The sequence below is a fragment of the Ictidomys tridecemlineatus genome, chromosome 11 (assembly GCF_052094955.1).
Source record: "Ictidomys tridecemlineatus isolate mIctTri1 chromosome 11, mIctTri1.hap1, whole genome shotgun sequence".
Taxonomy (NCBI): Eukaryota; Metazoa; Chordata; class Mammalia; order Rodentia; family Sciuridae; genus Ictidomys; species Ictidomys tridecemlineatus.
The window spans coordinates 125,650,456-125,669,850 of record NC_135487.1 but is presented as its reverse complement, the minus strand read 5'-3'; the positions used below and the strand labels follow the sequence as shown (position 1 = coordinate 125,669,850).

At 36.9% G+C, this 19,395-nt stretch overlaps 1 long non-coding RNA gene and 1 pseudogene across 1 annotated transcript; both read left to right on the top strand.

Annotated features, from left to right (window-relative positions):
- Positions 1 to 2,475: 2,475 nt before the first annotated feature.
- Positions 2,476 to 3,760, top strand: LOC144368459 (uncharacterized). Its single transcript, XR_013428209.1, has 3 exons — positions 2,476 to 2,877; positions 2,997 to 3,141; positions 3,608 to 3,760. It is a non-coding gene; the product is annotated as an uncharacterized LOC144368459 (long non-coding RNA).
- A 7,912-nt stretch (positions 3,761 to 11,672) lies between these two features.
- Positions 11,673 to 14,447, top strand: LOC144368767 (rho GTPase-activating protein 29 pseudogene; annotated as a pseudogene).
- Positions 14,448 to 19,395: the final 4,948 nt, after the last annotated feature.

Here is a 19,395-nt window from a genome sequence, read left to right as displayed (position 1 = left end):
TCTATCCTGCCTCTTCTCTGTCCTTCCCTTATTACTGTCCCTTCTGTTTCCATTCACCATTTTTCACCCAAGACCTTAGCACACAGAGTTAGGGTGTAAATTGGAATTGATAAGCTGGGAGATCCCAGCTGCTACGAGGAGAGTATGTCCCTGTGAGTATGTGGCCAGGATGCCCCAAGACCCTGTGGGTGACAAAAATCTGGTGTTCCAAAGGTCGCCCCCCTTCTGTGGACACCAAGTGGACCAGGACTGTCCTTTTCTTTGAGTCAGACAGGTGCTGGTTTATTTCACTTTTTCACTGCTGTCCCTACCTTAGAGACCAAGGAGAGGGTTCCACACTGAGTCATTTGGATCTTTGACATCCACTGAGTTCTTTGGATCTTTTGGGGGAAGGGAGGAGTGTTAGGTGTTTGGTGAATATTCCAAGACCATTTCTAAACAGCAGGCAGCTTTTTGTACTATATCAGTTTTGTTCTTTTCCTGTTTGGTTCACTTCACCTCCTTATTGAGTTTGGGTGTAGGGGTCTCCCTCTTCATGAAAAAGAATTCAAAATTAGATGTGAAGGTGAGTGTTCAGGATGAGTAAATAAATCACAGCACATTATACATGTATACATGTGTGTCTTTGAAATTAAATCCTCCCCATCCCAGTGTGTTCTTTAAGCAGTTTCCAGAAATGCCTACTTAGAAATGCTACCTTATTGTAAGAACTGTGCAAGGGAGGAACAGTGACACTTAAGCCTCATTAGGTTGACAATACCTATAGCTCTGGTCTCATGATTTTGATAAAACCTTTCAGACTGAATTGGAAGAAAGCCCAATGTGCCCAGGTAGAAAAGTTTCACCCACCAAGTTGGCAGGATATTCAAGTTTGGCTGAGTTGAAAAATCACTGTTCAGTGAATGTAGAGTAACACCAGCCCACTCCACCCTCCTGAAAATAGAACAACCTCTCAATTATCATCGCCTTCTCCTCCCACCTGTAAAAGCCCTTGACCTAGGAATGTGGGCATTTACAACTGCTCTTGGTCCCAGGGGGTTAGTACTACCAGTGAACAAAGATGATTCTTAGAAGGGATTCTGGAAGGATTTTGATTCCTTTCTATCATAACTGATTCAGCATTCACTCTGAAAATTTAGCAGGATCTCACTTTATGCTAGACAGAGTCCCTGTAGAACATTTCCATTTAATGAGTGGCAGAATACAATAACCAAAAACTAGAGACCAAGGAATGATTATTTTCAATGGAGGGAATGAAGTGATATTTTTGTGTGAGCTTCAAAGTAAAGGGTAACTTTCCTAAGCACAGAAGTGCGGAGGCTTTCTGCACAGAATTTCTGGTTATCTCTAATGTCTACCAGGATCTCACTGCTTTGACAGTGCAGCCATGTGCGCAGAGCCACTGAGGAATCTAAAAGAGAGCTCTGTAGGTGGCCAGAATGTGCAGGTGTCTCAAATCAAGTCAGAACCACTTGATTTGAGACAAGAAGTCACAGACAATAGCTCTGCTTTGAAGCTTTGAAGAGTAGTTGGTTTGCTGTTTCTTTTTAATTTCCCATTCACTTTCATCATGGTGATGAGCACACACATAAAGATAATTCATGTGTGTAAAGAAACCAGGGGATTGATAAAGGTTGGGAGCAGATTTTGGTCTTTTCTGTGGAAAGTGGTATGTGTTTTATTAATTGTCTTTATTACTACGTGATGAGGAAATGAGCCACCTTGTTCGTAGAGCAGATATTGGGCAACAATGCCTCCCTTGATAAGAGTTTTATTTTTCTTGAAGAAAGTTTCAGGTTGTACTGTTGGGAAAGTTTTCAAATGTCACAGTCTTCCTTTTTATTTGATTTGTTGTGGTGTTCCATATTGAACCAGGGCTTCAGGCATGCTAGGCAAGCACTCTACCACTGAACTACACTCTAGCCCCATAGTCTTCCTTTGAAAGGAAGAAGTAGGAGCTAATTAACATGTTTATAGAAGTGATAGGGAAGGGTAAGTTCAATTTCAACTTCAGGGTGTATGCAGACAGAACCTTCCATAATGTTACTTATAATATATTTCTCTAATATTCATTGAGTACCACCATGATGATACATTTGTGCTTAGCATGTTAGAATGAATGGCTGGCTTGCACAGGACATTCAGGGGACTCTAGGCTTGGTTGAGCCTTGCTGCAGAGAAATGAGAAGGAGAGTGATGGAGCTTATGGGGATGATCTTGAGATAGCCCAGAGTAGATCTGAAGGTAGACTACAAAAACCAAAACAAGTTTTTATTATGGGAAATTTCAAACATGCATGAAGTAGGCCAAACAGTATTTGAACTCTGTGTATACAACCTCAGTTTCAAAAATTATCAACACCTGAACAGTCTTTTATCTCTACTTGCATTATAATTAATAATCCTTAAAAGCAATTATACACAATACAACAACATGGCTGTGTTCCCAAAACATCCTTTATTTATAAAATAGGCAGCTGCCCTTCATAACCCTGAATTCAAAGACGGATAGTGTTAGGTTGTATGTTTAGATGTGTGGTTCCTGTTCATTTTAGAGGTGACTGAAATAAGGGTTGAGGTTCATCATGGATATCTTTTATTTCAGCAGCATTTATTGAAAGTCCACGGAATTACTCTGGCATCTCTGTCAGAAATCGGTTGCCTGGGATCCAAGGTGGCAGAGTAGAGGAGATCCTGTTTCTGGCTGCTCTGTGCCTGAATCAGAGAAAGCTATCAGGTGGCTTCTCCTGCTCAGGCGGGGTCTTGCCTTGAGGGAACACAACATCTTAGTGCATGTGACAGGACTCCATCCAACAGATTTTCGCAGAATCCACCAGAGCTGCGAACACCAAGCAGAACTCAGAGCCTCCTTGTTCAGGTGAGACTCCAAAGCCCACAGTTTGAGCACAGGCGTGACTCTCAAGGGGGGAGCAGAGACACCAACTCAGCACCTCATTGGGGTGGCAGAACTCCTGAGGACGCTCTGCTCCCACGCAGGTCCCCAGACCACATTCAAGGCAGAGCACGAGGACATCCCAGCTCCCACCACCTCACCAGACACCCCGACTGGGAAAAGGACTGTCTCCACCTTTCTCACCATCTTTGGTGGGTGTGGTTACCAGCCAGATCTGTGACTGCACAGGTACCTGGGTTCCAAATCCCCTCCCCCAGCTGTGATAACTCTGTATAGACACTATCAGCACAAAATCAGCTCTCAGTTGAACAAGAGCGCAGTGCCACCAGGACGCTGCCCACCTGGTGCGATCCTAAGGTGGAGGGCCTGAGGTCCCCCAGCTGAGACCTGATAAGCAAGAGAGGGGAGGGGGCTAACACCCAGGAGCAACTCAGAGAGACCAAGATTAGGGAAGCCCAGACAAGAGAGGGAGAGCTTCAGTCTTCTCACACTGGTTACCTACACCACCCTGAGGGCAGAGAACCAAGCTTGGAATAGACAATTCCACCTACTGAAAGTATGTTAGAAATGCAAAATAATAGCTTTTTGTAATATATAGAAAATTTCAAAGTCTAAAAATTATTCCAAGTACAATATCATGTGGTGTATGTTTTTGTCATTTTACCTTCTTACACACGAACATTTCTGCTGTTAGGACCCTGCTCCCTTGGAACATTTCAGCAATCACTAATGGCAAAAGCAGCTACCACCCATAAGTTCAGAAGATGGAAATTTCCTGGAAGATGTAGAATCTGTGAACGCATTGTCATATTTCGAGGTTTTAAATGCGAAGAGGTAAGATCTTTTTGGAATCACAATTTTTTTCTTTTGCTATATACTTTTTTGTTAGATTTTACTTATTTGGAGATGTGTGTGTCCACACACAAACACACATATGAATATGTTGTCAGGGTCTTGCACATGCCATATTTTTAGAGAGACAGAAAGAAGAAAGAGAGAAAGAGAGAGAGAGAGAGAGAGAGAGACAGAGAGAGAGAGAAATTTTAATATTTATTTTTCAGTTTTCTGTGGACACAACATCTTTTTTTTAATTTTATGTAGTGTTGAGGATCGAACCCATCACCCTGCGCACACCAGGCAAGCGCATTACCGCTTGAGCCACATCCCCAGCCCATCCACCCTTTCTTAAAATTGTGTTTTGAAATGGGTTCTTGCTAGATTGGTCTGGCCTTCAACTTGTGAAATTCCTGTTTCAACTCTCAAGTAGCTGGAATCATGGGCATATGCCATCACACCTGGCTTGCCAATACATTTTTAATAAAGTCCCACAGTTTATTTCTGTAGTTTTCTACTTTGTTTTGCTGTTAAATGCAATTCACAAACCACAAGTAGTACTTTTAAACTTATTTTTGTCGTTATTAGTCTGCCTATAATTTCCTAGTTGTGAATAATTTTAAGGTGAGTCAATAAGTTTTCAAATATCATTTTCTTGTAGTGTCTTATTGTCTGCCATAAAAAATGCATGGCAAACTTAACCATCGTTTGCGGACATCAGAAACTGCAGGGGAAAATGCATTTATTTGGAGAAGAATTGTCCTGTGTTGCCAAAAAGGAGCCAGATGGCATTCCTTTCATCATCAAAATGTGTACTTTAGAAATTGAAAAGACTGCCTTGTGTTTACAAGTATGTTGTTTACTCCTAAAACTCTAAAAACATAAATGCCTTTGTGATTTGTTTTAATGAAAAAGAGACTTTCAGAAAATCAGCACTCTCCATTTGTAATAACTAAATTTATTCACATTTATTTGGAAAAGGTTAATTGATTTAACTTCAACTTGTAATTTTTAAATACTAATAAAAATTGAAGTAGATACATCAACTCTGTCTACATGTCTGCATTTAGCCCTTTGTACTAAAGTAAAATATTGCATTCTGTTTTTCTTTTCTCTTCAAGGGAATTTACCGAGTCAGTGGCAGCAAGGCAAAAATCGCAATTCTGTGTCAAGCTCTGGAAGCCGGAAGGCATTTAGTAGATCTGTCCCAATTTTCATCACATGACATCTGTGAAGTGTTAAAATATTACATTCAAAAGGTTAAAGTTTTATTCTAAACCTACCATCAAATGCAAACAGCAAAAATATTTTATATTTCATATTTTTCATTGGTATAGACTATGGCATCACCCCCCTCATTATTCTAAGATTTTATAATGATGTACTTTGATGTGGATATATTTCCATCCAGTATTCTGGCCACTCCATGAGCTCTGTCAGTTGTGAGCGCTTTAGTTCTTGGAACTTTTCTTGATTTTTATTGCCATTCTCCCACCCACCATCTGTCTTCGTAATTTGCACTTGAAGCTCCTGTTTGGAGATGTGTGTGTGTGCACATACACAAACACATATATAAATATTTATAAATTTGTTATTTGCACACATGGGGATTAAAAATTCAGGGTCTTGCAATTGCTTGGCAAGCATACATGTTCTCCAATTCCCTTACCGTTTCTTTATTGCTCTTTTTTTCTTCAAAAACTTTCTAAGACAGTTCCTTGTCTTTTTCTTCCTCAATAAGTAAATTATTCCATTTCTGAGATCATGTTTTAATATTCAAGAAGTCTGATTTTCTATTCTTTTGATAACATTTTTTAAATGATTATATGATGCTCTTTTATTGTGGATATTCATAGATTTTTCTCATTAAGGGTTCTTTTCTCTATTTGGCCTCTAACCTCTGTAGAAATACAATGTGACCCTCATATATAACATTAAATTTTCTATAGCAACATAAAAATTAAAAATAAAGTGAAGTGAATTTTAATATATCATTGAACATTTTGAATATCTAGTTTTTCAAATTATGAGGTATTTTGTTTATTTATTTATTTGCATTGCAGCTCTTCTTCTTTGAAATCTGGTGTCTATTTTTCATTTAGTGCACATCTCAATTTAGATCAGCTACATTTCCAGTGCTCTTTCTCCATATCTGACTAGTTGACAGCATATCGATAGCATCATTTTACACCTTCAATTTGTTCTTTTTCTACTCATTTTGATTTTTGTCTTTCATGGTGCCTAGATATATTAGAGCTTGGACTTGAAATCACTTTGGAAGCACTTGAACACATCAAGGCTTTTTTAAAACTTTGAACTTTACTATAAAGTGGTCTAGATGGACTGTTTGGTATGTGCCTAGTTACATGTCTAGTTCCCTTTTCTGGGACTGGTGTGATCTTCTTGGGAAGGCATTTTTTTTAATTGTAGATGGACACGATACTTTTAATTAATTTATTTATTTTTATGTGGGGCTGAGGATCAAACCTAGTGCCTCACACATGCCAGATGAGTGCACTACCATGAGCCATAGCTCTTGTCCCCTAGGAAAGGTTTTGTTTTTTCCTTGCCTAGAGATACAGTACCAATACTGTGGGAGCCAGGGTTACTAAGACTGTAGGATCTGTGCTTTCAGTGTGTATATAGCCAACATATCCCCATTGGAAGACAGTTACCTCTCTGTTCCTTATGTTTGGCAATGCCTCGATTCAGAGAGCCTCTGTATCCCATTGCCCAGAGAAAAAATTTTTAGAGCTTTAGGAAGGAGATTGCCCTAGTACATAAAGTGGAGATAGGATTCTATAGAGAGCTAAGCTTTCTCAGCTGGCCCACCTGCAACCTAACCCAAGATCAGAGGACCTGGTAATGATTGTCCATGTCCCTTTAGGATTCTGAAAAACATGTTGAGTGACAAAGGGTCAGTTCTCTTGGAAATGCTGCATCAGGACTTATTCATCTGCTCTTCTACTTGTGAATTGTTGCTTTTTGTTTTCTCTATTTTCCTAGTCCTTATGAGCCTACTGTAGTTAAGTGGAATTGCAGGAGGGAAAGAAATTAAGTATACATTGCTTGATCTACAAAGTTAGCCCAGGAAACCATTGATAACCCTTTAATCACATTCTACAGACCCCTCAACTGAGAAATGAAGGTGGATACCTTTGAATGACTGGAAGTCTCATAATGTGTCATCCTTAATCTTGTTTAGTCAGTTAGGGAGAGGAGATGAATTGGGTCTAATACAATAAACTTGCATTCTGTTGAGGAATTTTGTATGTCTAAGACTTTCATTTGGAAAGTGTGCTCAATTCTTGCAATAGTGTTAGAGAGTAGCCTTTATCTGACTCATTGACCTAAAGCTCCAAGAGGTGAAGTGACTTGCTTCAGATCCCAGAGTGGTGAAGATAGAAACTGATCACAGGGTAACACCTTCACTCCCCACAGATATTATAGGACATCAGGTAGCTAACAGTTCACTGAATTTTCTATTGTAGATCAGTAGAAACATTGACATTCATTATGGCAGTGGATATTTGTTGTAAGAACTTCTTTTTTTGATCTATTCATGGCAAATCAGCCTGTTTTAAAGTTTCATGAGATGTTGACAGTATGTTTTTGTAGGTCATATTATCTTGTGCTAATCTTCATTCTTCCCAAGTAAAATCTATGCTCTTTAGCACTTTGATATTTTTACCCCTTACTCATAAAATCCATGGGTTTCTGATTCATTTTATAGATTTTGTTCACGATTCTATGTTTGTTCCAGTAAAACAGCTGAAGATTATGCTATTTGGTGGGCAGATGTGAATATAATGTGTTTAGGATAGAGATGAAGAGTTTTAAAATCCCATGATGAAGCTTAAAGCTTAAACTTCATTTAAAGTTTAGAATTTCACTCATTATCTATTAATTTGTTATTAACATAAATATAATTTATAGTCAAGATTTTGATTTGCTTTCTAAGTCACTACTCTACCAAACATATATTTTTTATTTTATGGGCAGGGATGAAGCTCAGTACTAGAGTGCTTGCATAGCATGCTTGAGGTCCTAGGTACAATCTCCAGTACTGAAAAAGATATCAATAAATACAGATTGACTTTAGATTTTGTTAATCTAAAGGGACATAAAATTAATTGAGTAACTCTCACTTATACTTGACTTTAACAAAGAAAACAGGCAGAAGATTTTTTCAAAATATTTATTTTTTGGTTGTAGCGGGATGCAATACCTTTATTTTATTTATTAATTTTTATGTGGTGCAGAGGATCAAACCCAGGTCCCCGCATGTGCTAGGCAAACACTCTACCTCTGAGCCACAACCTCAGCCCAAAGGTATTTTTAATATAATTTTCTTTCTTTAGCTACCAGAGCCATTGGTTTTATTCCAATGGTACCATGAATTTATGGAGCTTGCAAATATCATCCAACATTTTAACCAAGAGCAGGACACCAAAAGGGACAACTCTGAAGACAACACATCTCCAAATATGTGTATGGAAATCAACCAAATTATTCTCAAAACCAAGGACCTTCTAAGAAAATTGCCACCGTCCAATTTTAACACTCTACGTTACCTTATCATCCATCTTAAGAGGTAAGAATTTTTATACTATCTTAGCCATTTTTAATTGAACAGGGTAATACTATTCAGTACATTTATATTGTTGTGTTATGATTTTCAAAATGATTTTTAGGATGTTCTTATTATGTGTTGAGAGAGGGATACATTGATTATATGTTCATGCAGCAAACATGGTTCCCTCAGATGCTTCCTGTGTGCCAGGCTCTGGCTGGTGAAACTAGGATGGAAACATAGGTTTTCTGCTATTTGTGGGCTTATCCTCTTGGGGTACAGATCTGTATATAACCACAGTTCACCATCCTCCTTTTTCTGGTAGCTGTGCACAGCTTGTAGGTATGCAGAGGAAGTTTTGGGGATAGAGACAGAGCAGAAGAGGCAAATGCCCTTGAGTTCAACTTTAAGAACTGCGGGATGATTTGGTAGAGAATGTGCAGAAGAGCATACGAGGAGAGAGAAACAGACATTGAGACACAAGAAAGCATTTTGCATTTGAAAAATCTGATTTCATTAGGCTACAATATAGCAAGCAGTAGCAGGAACTGTGCTATCCTTCCTAGAGACTTGATAAAAAATCTTACGGACCTGGCAGATGAGTTGACCATGTAGTTTCTATACCCACTAAAGAACTTGGAATCAGGAATTTCACATATTCAGATTTGCCTGCTACACCTTTCTCACAGCAATTAAGATCTCCTTTTTTAATTTTTTTAAATTTATTTTCTGTGGCTGGAATTGTAGCTCAGCAGTAGAGCATGTGCAAGGTCCTGGGTTCGAACAGCAGCCCCACATACAAATAAATAAATTAAATAAAAATTTAAAAAATTTTATTAGTTCAAATCAGTTATAAATGACAGCAGAATGCTTTTCAATCCATTGTACACAAATGGAGCGCAAATTTTCATTTCTCTGTACATGATGTAGAGTCATACCACATGTGCCATCATACATGAACTTAGGGTAATGATGTTCGTCTCATTCCACCATCATTCACAACCCATACCCCTCCTTTTCCTTCCCTCTCTTGAGCCCAATTAATGTTCCTCCACCACCAGAGACCCATTTATGAATCAATATTTATTTATCAGAGAGAATCTTGGCCTTTGATTTTGGGGGATTGACTTACTTCATGATATTCATGTACTCCTTCCATTTACCTGTAAATGCCATTATTTTATTCTCTTGTAAAGCTAATAGTCCATTGTGTATATATACCACAGTTTTTTTTTAAACTCTTCATATCTTGAAGGGCTTCAAATTATTCCATGAAATAGAAAAGGAGGAAGCTCTTCCAAACTCATTCTGTGAAGCTAGTATCACCCTGATAACCAATCCAGCCAGAGACACATCAAGGAAAGAAAATTTGAGACCCATATCCCCGAAGAACATAGATGCAAAAATTCTCAATAAAATTCTGGCAAATCACATACAAAAACATATGAAAAAAAACAATGCTCCAGGATCAAGTTGTGTACTCCAGGGATGCAAGATGGGTTCGACAAACAGAAATCAATAAATTTAATTCATCACATCAATAAACTTAAAGAGAAGAATCCTATGATTACATCAATTGATGGAGAGAAAGCATTTGACAAAATACAGTACCTTTTCATGTTCAAAACATTAGAAAAACTAGGGGTAGTAGGAATATACCTCAACATAGTAAAAGCTCTCTCTGCTGAACCTAAGGCTAACATCATTCTAAATGAAGAAAAATTGGAAGTATTCCATCTAAAAATTGTTCAACATAATCCTTGCCACTTTAGCCAGAGCAATTAGATGAAAGAAATTCAAGGGAATACAAATAGGAAAAGAAGAACTCAAATTATCATTCTTTGCCAACAAAATAATTTTACACTTGGAGGATCCAAAAAACTCCACCAGAAAACTTAGAATAATAAATGAATTTGGCAAAGTAGAAGGATACAAAATTAATACCCATAAATCAAATGCATTTCTATACATCAGTGATGAATCCTCTGAAAAACAAATAGCAAAACTACCCCATTCACTATATATATAAAAAGCTGTGATATATTACCCATAGATGAATCTAGTATCATCCTGATAGCTAAACCAGGCAGAGACAGATTTCCTTAGATAGTCATAGAAATAACAAGCTGAGAGTGTTTGAAGTAAAACCAGAACATTGATAGTGGCAATGGAACAGAGAGATGTTCAGGAGAGAGAATCATTTAAGCTAGAAAACTAGCTGTGGGCAGCTGGGAGTGTGGCTAGTGAGAGAACACTTGCCTAGCACATGGGAGACACTGGGTTTGATACTCAGCACTGCATAAAAATAAATAAATAAAATAAAGGTATTGTGTCCATCTCTACGTAAAAATTATTTTTTTAAAAAAGAAAACTAACTGGCAGTGACAGAGAAATTGACAGTGATGTTTCTGATTCCAGTATAAGAAACGGGGAATATATCCCACATACAAAGATGGTTAAATTTTTAGAGGTGTTTTTCTTCCTTCTGCTACTGAGTTCAGTAGTTCCTTCGACTTACATGCATTTTATCCTAAAATAGTACTCTGAAACTCAGTTTGGTGTGTGGTAAGTATCATAATGAAACAAAGGATTCTTTCCCTAGACGCACCAACCTTGACCCTTGACAAACGTTTTGTAGTCTTCTATAGCCCGAGTTTTCTCCACCCTTCTCAAGTCATAGGAAACTACCATTAAGGACATCTATTAGGCAAATCTCATACACTTTATGTGTTCTTCCTTTTAGGGTCGTAGACCACTCCGAAGAAAACCTGATGAACTCAAAAAACTTGGGGGTGGTATTTGGACCCTGTGTGATGAGGCCCAGGCCTACAACCACTCCTGGTACCATCTCCTCCTCTATTGCTGCATATGCCAATCAGGCCCTGTTAGTAGAGTTTCTAATTACCAATGCACAGATGATCTTCGATGGGTCCTTAGAGCCACAAAATATTTCATCCAGTACTGATGTTGTTGCACCTTGTGTGGATAAAAGCCCTCCTTCCAAACAGGTAATATCAACAGAACATTCCACAAAGTCACAATATTTTTCTACAAAGCAAGTGAGTTTTGACCATTATAGAATTGGATTAAATATGTGATGTATATGTTAACAAGTTAATAGTCTTTGAACTGTTTGTTTTTGAGATGTGTTTTGCTTTTAATTTAAAACTTTTCTTGTATCAATAGGATATCCACACTGCACATATTGAAATTAACAATTATGAATTGGCTACATCATTTGAGGAATCAGAATGCAAGCAAAATGCATTGGAAAAATGGGATGCATGTCTCATTGGTGAGTGGTCATGTACCATATATCTTTGCATATTTCAAACTTTGCCAAGAAGTCGTGATGAAAAACCAAGGTGAGGGTTGGACTTGTAGCTCAGTGGTAAAACGCTTGCCTTGGCATGTGTGAGGCCATGAGTTGGATCCTCAGTACCATATAAAACAAATAAATAAAGATAAAATATTGTGTCCATCTACAATACTCATCCTTTAAAAAAAAAACAAGGTGTATTAATTTGAGGTAAGTTCAAACTTCAAGGTTTTATTAGTTAACTTTTCTAGCCACGGAGAAAGTTTAATAAATGTCATTTAAATGAATATCATCCTTTGTTTCTTTCTTGTAAAAAGATATCTTGAAATTCATAAATTATTTTTGTTCTCTTTCTGAGATTTGTTTTCACCTTTACTTCTTTGTCATCAATTAAAGTCAAAACAGAAAAAAGCTGGACTCCTGAAACTCAAAAACTAGACTCCTAAAGTTTTTTGATGTCCCTTTACCTGTGGCCTAACTTTAGCACATTAAGCACACATGTCTTCCATTTTCTCGGCTCCAGTCTTTTTGTTCACTGTTTATTGATTGCTTTATTTCAGTGAATGGTTTCTGGTAAGGGGGTTGAAAACCTTTCATTCATTACTGCTTTAGTAGATCTAAATCCGAATTTTTTAATATATAGCCATAAATGTTAAATTTGATATATAAAATTAATGAAATATCAATGAGTGTAGCCTGAGAAAGTCTGAAAACAAAGACAGTCCATTACCTCTCTGCAAAGAAAAGCACTGGACTCACTGATTCCATTTATATGATTTGATCTTATTAGCACTTCTGTGCTATAATCCTTGGCCTCCTTTAAGCCATAGCTAACAGTCTGAGGAAGGTAAATAATGCCAAGGGACATGTCCCAAAATTATTGTTGATTCAGGGTTTGAACCTCATCCTCTCTCATTCATAAATGTAACCTTGTTTCGCTGTCCAATGAAATTGGATTCCCAGGTAGGTATAGTAATAACAATAAATAATTTTAAAATATTTGACATTTTCATTACATACCAGGTAATTCTGAGCCTTTTCTTTAGAAGATCATTAACACCACATGCCAACATATCTCCACATAGGAGTTTGTCTTGACAGAAGAAGGCAAGTAGGGCTAGTGCACTAGCTTGCCCATGGCAGAAATGGAGCTGGAGCTGAGCCAGCACCCAGGCAGCTAGAAGTGGTGCTAGAAGTTCTGCAGGACTGTATTAGTGGATCAGCTGGGAGAGCATCCAAGTCCTCTCTGGTGTGTTGCCCTCAGTATGGACAGAATGTAGCTGGAAAGCAGATTAAGTGACAGGCAAAGTCTTTGGGATTCAGGACATGGCGTTTGTTGGTGTGCAGAATAGTGTTACTGTTCTAGAGTTACCATTGTCTGCCTGTTGAAATCAGGAAAGTCTTAACACAGAAAATATTCATTCATGGGTAGTATATTAAAACAAGTTACTACAGGAAGTGTTTTTTTAATTTTATTTTCTTTATGACTATTTGTTTTATTAAGATAAATCTTAAAAAGTAATGGTTTAATTAAAAATGTGCCTTTAATATTGTATGGATTATTAATTCCTCTGCATAGATGACTGAGAAACTAATGTTGGAAAAAATATGTAAGACTCTGTTGTTTGAGAGAATGCCCATTCACAAATAACCACACTTCCTTATTAACCAAGCTTCTTGAAGTTAAAAACAATCTCTTCTTTTCCAGATCACAAAGAACTTGAATCATCATCACAAAAGATGGACAATATGTGTAAAACCATGAAACCACTTAGTCTGAAATCTGATGTGACAACAAATGATATACAGAGGCCTATGCCAAGCCCCAAGATCAGATGTTGCTGTTTGCCTGTAGATAGGTTCCATCTTGCAAGCTCCCCTAATGAGAAAAACAGCAGAAATGTGGGAATTGTCAATTCAGACAAGTTTGGCCAGAATCTTACCTTTGGAGGACTTAATAGAAAAGATACCCCTACTAGTTTGGGCTCCCAAATTAATGGTTTTGATCAGCAGATTCCACAAAAAACTCAGGGACAACAATGTGAACCAAAGAACTTAACTGGCACGAGTGCAGTGATTGTGCCAAGTGTACTCCAGGAAAAAGTGACAATGAGCATTAAGGTTAGTGGTGACCATTCCAACGGTGCCACACAGCCCAACACGCCAGCCAGTGCAGCAAGAGAGGCACCAGTGAGACTGTCCTCTCATTCTCACAGTCTTGCTCCTGCAAGAGCACCCAGAATACTGCAGCCCCATCTTGGGACAACATTTTACAAACCACCCACCCCGACCAGCAAAGTCAGGGGGACTGAGGAGAGACCAGCTTCACCTTCAGCAGCAGTGCCTCCTAGCACAGCTCTTCCTCCCCTGAGTCATGTGGAGAAATCTGTCCCAGAGGCAGACAGCACATCCGCTTATGCTTTGAAGCCAGCTGCTGAGCCTAAAGAGAACTCTGAGGAGATCGGCCTACCTGACCTGAATCCAATGTGCCGGGGACTCAGGCTCAAACAAATGCAAGAGTTACAAGACCTTGAATTTGAAATGCCACAGTTTGTGTAGTTGTCAAAATTCAGTTTTTCTTTTTCTTGTTTCATTTTTATGCATTTTGTTTATTTTATGATAGAATATTGTAACAGAACCTCTTTTGTATAGGATTGCCAAAGTGTCTATTTTGCCTTTTGGCCTTGTATTGTCTTTGCTAGTCATATAGAATGGTAGTGTTTTAGTCATATAGAATGAGAGTGCTCACTGGTATTGTCTTTAAATTCTGTGTTTTTGAAGTTATGCATAAAATAAGTATTATAATTTTAAATTTAAAATAATTTTCTCAATAAAATGTTTCATGTAAATGCATCTTTAATGTATAATATTGTTCTCAACAAATAGGGGCAGTAGGGAAAAATGAGCTTTATTTTGGAGCAAACCTTGTGCTGATTCATAAAATGCTTCTGAATGCAAGTGCCTGAAAAATCTTGATTGGGTATGAATATATTTTTTTCCTACATAATGTTCTAGTGCATCTTTGAACACTTGTGTTGTTATAGTATGTATGGAAGCATTGGCAATTTACTTAACTTTGTTAATATTTACATAGTGGCATAAAAGCTTGTGAATCTGTGTTTACTAGCATTCTACTTGTTAATTTTTACATATGGTAATTAACAAAATTGTAGAAAGAAAATGCAATTCAATACTAAAAAGTTTGAGACATTGGCAGAGACAACACAGACAGACAGAGTTGAGGCATCTTGAGCGTAAGAGACCTGTAACCTTTCTGCGCTCAGCTGTGGCCTGTTCCTGGATTGCCTGCGACTTCTGGCTTTCTGCTGAGGAGAGCAAGTGGGCAACAGCTAGGGCAAGATGAAGCTCTCTCTGGTGGCCGCAGTTCTGCTGCTGCTCTGTGCAGCACGGCTGAGGAGGAAGACAAGAAAAGGACATGGGTACCCTGGTCGGCCTCAACCTGGGGACCACTTACTCCTTCGTGGGGGTGTTCAAGAATGGCCACTGGAGATCATCTCCAAGAATCAGGGCAACCACATCAGGCCATCTTATGTGGCCTTCACCCCTGAAGAAGAACGTCTGATCCGCGATACAGTCAAGAAGCAGCTCACCTCCAATCCTGAGAACACGGTCTTCGATGCCCAGTGGCTCATTGGCAGTACTGGGAATGACCCTTCTGTGTAGCAAAAGATCAAGTTCTTGCCTTTCAAAGTGTTTGAAGAGAAACCTAAACCATACATTCAGGTTGATATTGGAGGTGGGCAAACTAAGACCTTTGCTCCAGAAGAAATTCTGCCATGATTTTCACTAAAATGAAAGAGAATGCAGAGGCTTATTTGGGAAAGAAGTTTACCCATGCAGTGTTACTATACCAGTCCATTTTAATGATGCCAGTGGCAAGCAACCAAAGATGCTGGAACTCTTGCTGGCCTGAATGTTATGAGGATCATCAATGAGCCTACAGCAGCTGCTATTGCTTATGGCCTGGATAACAGGGAGGGAGAGAAGAACATCCTGGTGTTTGATCTGGGTGGTGGAACCTTCTATGTGTCTCTTCTCCCCATTGACAATTTGATGTCTTCAAAGTCATGGCCACCAATAGAGATACTCATCGGGGTGGAGAATACTTTGACCAGCGTGTTATGGAACATTTCATCGGGCTGTACAAAAAGAAGACTGGCAAATATGTTAGGAAAGAAAACAGAGCTGTGCAGAAACTCCAGCATGAAGTGGAAAAGGCCACGTGCGCCCTGTCTGCTCAACATTAAGCAAGAATGAAAATTGAGTCCTTCTATGAAGGAGAAGACTTTTCTGAAACCCTGACTTAGGCAAAATTTGAAGAGAAAACATGGACCTGTTCTGGTCTACCATGAAGCCTGTTCAGAAAGTACTGGAGGATTCTGACCTGAAGAAGTCTGATATTGATGAGATTGTTCTTCTTGGTGGCTCTACTCAAATTCCAAAGATTCAACAACTTGTTAAGAGTTCTTCAATGGCAAGGATCCATCCTGTGGCATAAACCCAGAGGAGGCTGTTGCATATGGTGACACTGTCCAGGCTGGTGTACTCTCTGATGATCAAGATACAGGTGACCTAGTACTGCTTGATGTCTGCCCCTGACATTTGGTACTGATACTGTGGGAGGAGTCATGACCAAACTGATACCAAGAAACACTGTGGTACCCACCTAGAGTCTCAGATCTTTTCTATAGCTTCTCATAATCAACCTACTGTTCCAATCAAGGTCTATGAAGGTAAAGGACCCTGAAAAAAAGACCATCACCTTCTGGGTACATTTGATCTCACTGGAATTCCTCCTGTGGGGTCCCCCAGATTGAAGTCACTTTTGAGATACATGTGAATGTTATTCTTTGGGCGACAGCTGAAGATAAAGGTACAGAGAACAAAAATAAGATGACAATTACCAATGACCAAAATTGCCTGACACCTGAAGAAATTGAAAAGATGGTTAATGATGGTGAGAAGTTTGCTGAGGAAGACAAAAGACTCAAGGAGTGCATTGATACTAGGAATGAGCTGGAAAGCTATGCCTACTCTCTAAAGTATGAGATTGGAGATAAAGAAAAGTTGGGAAGCAAACTTTCCTCTGAAGATAAGGAGACCATGGAAAAAGCTGTAGAGGAAAAGATTGAATGGCTGGAAACCACCAAGAAGCTGACATTAAAGACTTCAAAACTAAAAAGAAAGAACTAGAAGAAATTGTTCAGCCAATTATCAGCAAACTCAATGAAAGTGGAGGCCCTCCCCCAACTGGTGAAGAGGATACAGCAGAAAGAGACGAGTTGAAGACACTGATCTGCTAGTGCTGTAATATTGTAAATCCTAGACTCAGAACTTTCCTTAGGAGAGAACTGAGAGAACTTAAGTCTCCAATGTAATTGGAATCTTCACCTCAAAGTGGAGTTGAAAATGCTATAGCCCGAGTGGCTGTTTACCGCTTTCCATTGGAAGTTGCTCACATGTTTTGGGGAAGAGAGAGAGAGGAGGAATTGGCTATCTTAAAAAACTGGATATAAAAATGTGGGTCAGGATGTGTGTTCACCTCATAAATGTTCTATTTAATGATTGGGTCATGCAAATCTGGTGTAGGAACTATTTTCTACCATAAGTTACACCAATAAGTGTTTGTTATTTAAAAAAAAATACTAAAAGTTTGGAACTGTCATAAAATAAAAATTTGTACAGATAAAGCTAAGGGATAAAACACTATCAGAAGCATTAAAACCATCTAAAGCCAAATAACTAAACTATATAATTTAAATTATAATATATTTATATATTATATACTACATATTATAGATTTACATATATCTATATGATATATTATAAGTTGTTAATATATAATTATACTATAATCCTTATGTTTATATATTATATAAATATAAATTATACTAATATAATAATTGAATTATTATCATATTAATATAGAAATTATATTATTATATAATTACATTACAATGAATGCAATATAATATAAATTAATATAAATCTAAATATATTATATGATATATAATAAATGTTATATATAATAAAATAATATTTATATATTAAGTTTATATATTATTTTATTATGTGTTTATAATACATATGTATTTCATATATTATATATAATTTATATTAAATAAAACAATATGAATCATAAACATTTTGATATGTAATATATATAATTTATATAATATTTATTTATCTATTTATATATTAATATATATAATTTATATATAAATATATAAGTATGTTATGTAAATATATTATATAAATTATATGTAATATATTATCATTAATATATAATACGTTTATATATTAATATACATAAAATATGTATAATTTATATATTTTTATTTTATTATATATGATAAAATAAATGTATTATATATAATATAATATAAATTAGAATGTTATATAATTATATTGTTTTTAATTTGTATTATATATGTATTATATATTTATATAATATATTTATATAATATTATAATTTAAATTATATACATAAAATATATTTTATTTGACTTTAGATGATTTTAATACATTTGATAGTTTTTAACCTCTTAACTTTATCTGTATAAATTTTTATTTTATGACATTTTTAACCTTTTTTGTATTTTTTAAAATGGTCTTTAAAAACGCTTGCTTCAGATACTTTTAATTTCAATGCATTTTCTCTTGACATTATGAAGGTTTGGTTAAAACCATTCCTTTGGATGTATGCCTCTAATCCCAATAGTTTGGGAGGCTGAGACAGGTGTATCTCAAATAGAAAGCCAGCCTTAGCAATGGCAAATCTCTTAGCAACCATTTCTTTAAATAAAATTCAGAATAACACCGGGGATGCGGCTCAATAGTTGAGTGTCCCTTAGTTCAATTTCCAGTACCCCCCAAAAAAAATCCTTTTGTATGAAATGTTTTGACTAATAAATCACGTTGCATACTTTCTCTACCTGGACTATCAACCAGTGAAAACGTATATGTCATTAGAATTGAGCAATAATTTATTTAAGTTCATTTTGAGAGTACAGTAAGTCACATTGTTTGCAATTTGAGAGATGTAGATGACTGAATGTGTTTCACTTATAAAATACCCAGTTTTTAGAAACTAGTCCATTCCTGTTATTTTCTGGGTTTCATCATCTTGCCTAAAATATGATGTAAAAGGGACAAAAATAAAATAGCCTTCTTTGGTATGTGTGAACTATATTGTGAGTCAATGTTTTTGTATGATCATATTATACTTGATAAAAATTATATGTACAGGTTTATACACACATTATTATATGTAAATTATTTCAAGTACAATAAGTTATTGTGGCTTCTCTGAAATTGTTGCCTCTTGGAGTATGATACTTTAAGATTATTAACTATTGACCCAGTGGTCAACACATGGGCTCATCACTTGACTATGATATGAAATGGGTTTTAGGGCATGTTGTCTTATAGTTCTCCATAACATTAAGGACTGAGTAGAAATGAGCAAATGGCCTTTTTAATGGTAAAGACATTTTGTAGCCTTCCTTATACAAAGTACAAAAATAAAATTGGTTTGAAAACTTAAAAATCAAATCAGATCTAACATTTATTGAGCTTTCTTTGTGTATTTACACTTTACCGAGTTGAAATTTCACAGCAACCTCTAATGGGTAAGTAAGCATTTTATAATTCCTGTGTTACACATGAGGAAACTGAGGCTTAGCTGGGTGACATGCTTTTAGTTTTCAGAGATGCAGCAAGCAGAATTGAATCT